Source organism: Tupaia chinensis, unplaced genomic scaffold, assembly GCF_000334495.1.
Source record: "Tupaia chinensis unplaced genomic scaffold, TupChi_1.0 Scaffold000031_1, whole genome shotgun sequence".
NCBI classification, from domain to species: Eukaryota; Metazoa; Chordata; class Mammalia; order Scandentia; family Tupaiidae; genus Tupaia; species Tupaia belangeri.
In genome coordinates, this window is record NW_006159461.1 from 2,290,289 (window position 1) to 2,292,780 (window position 2,492).

Below are 2,492 nucleotides of genomic sequence, written 5' to 3' on the forward strand. Positions count from 1 at the left end.
CGCCAGCCAGGACCATGAGCACACACTCAGCCTGTGCAGGTCAGCCGGGAGATGGAGCCCGCGCTCTCCCACAGGGATCCAGCACCACCCGAGTAAGCTGTGACTGCTGCGTCCCCAGCCAGGCCACGTCCAGGTTTGCTTTCTTGGAGTGCATCTAATGGGGGCCAGTCCCACAGCCTGGTTCCCACAGTAGCTCTAAGTTCCAGGGACTCTGACTCACTGGAGAGTAGAAACAGAATTAAATCAGAGGAAGAGAACCCCGAGGACCAGCCAGCCAGCATTCCAGCCTCTTTTAAAAGTGAACAAGAATCCACTAGAGCCCAGGGCGTGGAAATAGCTCAGGACGCCCACTGGGCCTGGGGGACACTCCACCCCTGGAGAGTCCTATTCTTCACTGGACCTGGGTTATTGAGATCCAAGGTTCTGAGTAAATTCTTAATAGTTTTTAGCATACATTAATGCTAAATGTATAGTGATGATGGAGGGGAATATTTAGAAACCTTATTCAGGAATTCTCCTTTTAAAAGGGAAAATAAATTATTGTTAAGTTGTTGGAAAAGTTATGATTCATCTTTCGGTAGAAAAACAGAAAAAAACGTGCCACGACTTTTCTGACGACCCGGTAGAATGCTTATCCAAGTATGGAGGTTCATGAGTGACATAGAGCCAGACGAAGTGTTACAGGAGCTGATGTTATGTTGAGTTTCAGATTAGCTGTAAAGATACTAAATATTTCTCAGGTGGTTTACATGTATGCACATGCTCATCCTTCACTTTCCAAAAAGCTTATTTTTTTTAAATAAAATATTTAAAGTAATTGAATGGAGAGGTTGAAAGAATGTATATATCCTTTCAGATGTGTGTATATAATATAATATAATTGCTGATTCTTTTTTTTATTTTTAGAGGCATTTTTTTTGAGAGGTTTTTGCTATAGGGTGCGTGTGCTTGCCAGTCAGACAGACAGAGACAGAGAGACAGAAAGTGAGAAATCAGCCCCCCCAGGGGGGATTGCCACGCTGCAATCCCTTCTCCTCCCTTCTCCTCCATTCTCCTCTCGGGATCTTGGGCACACACGCACACGCGCCCGGTGTGAGTTTAAGCCACTGGGTCCGGGACTCGAACTGCGGTCGACTACGTGGGAGACCAGTGACATAGCCATTATGCTAACTGCTGGTTCCATTTTTAGAGGATTTTATCTTAGGGCTCATGCGCTTGCCAGAGGGAGAGAGAGAGACAGAGATAGTGAGAGGGAAAGTGAGAAATCATACCCCCCACCCCCCGAGGGGATGTTCATGCCACAATCCCTTCTCTTCCATTCTCCTCCCAGGATCTTGGGCATGCACACACACATACCTGGAATGATTTGGAAAACACCAGGTTTGGGATTCAAACCAAAGTCAGCCACGTGTGAGTCCAACAAGTAACAAGCACGCCATCTACTGGTCTGTAATTGCTGATTGTCAGTGTACAGCTGTCTTCATCAAAATGGTCAATTAATCCACAAAGCAGTTGTATAAACTTACACTCCCGCTAGCAGAATGTGAAAACTCTTTTTCCCATATCTTTCCTCTAGGGAAGTTTAGACTCATCAAACGTACTGCTGTATGTGATATTCTGTCTATTGTGATTTCAAGATCCATTTCTCTCCAAAAAAGTGTGATAGAATACTTTTGAATGTTCATTTTCTGTCTGTAGTTCTTGCCTTTTGCATTCTTAATTTGTTTTTCCATTAGGATGCTTCCTTTTTAAAATATTAATTTTAGGAATTCTTCGTACATTTCATATTCTGAGTCTGTCTTTCCTATGCATTGCAAATATTTTCTCCAGTTTTGACGTCTATTTGTCATTGTATCTCTTCTAGTTATGAAAGTTTCAGGCTTTCAAATAGTTGATTGTCAGCTTTTCCTTTATGATCCCTATTTTGAGCTTTGCTAAGCAATGCTTCCTAGGCTACAATGCATTTCTCTAAAACAATGTTAAAGTACCTTTCCTCTCTAATGTTTTCCTTGAATCTCTCTGCCATTGGCATTTGTTATGTAGATCTATCACCCTTCTCTATAGGATGACACCTCTGCTCATTAAGGCATTGTTCTGCCATTTCTGCAGGCCTGGCTGCTCAGGTAGTTCCCTGCACTTCGGATTTGTTCTGGGACCCTCTGTTTGTTGTACTGGCCTGTCCCTCTCCCTGGAGACAGTTTCACAAGGAAAGCCTGCATCAGCACGAGGCCTCAACATCTGGAAGAGTGAGTAGAGGCTGTTTTCTGCAGAGACGTCTCGACTAGTCGAATTCCTTAGCATTTCCATATGAACTCTGAAATCAGCTTTAAAAATATATACCATTGGGATTTCGATCGGACTTGCATTGAATAGATAGGTCCGTTTACGGAAGCTAGTTTCTGAGACTGAGTCTTCGCACCTGACCACTGTCTTTCCCTTTATTACGGCCTTCCGTTGTTACTAGCACTGCATTTCCCCCATGAAAATGCTCC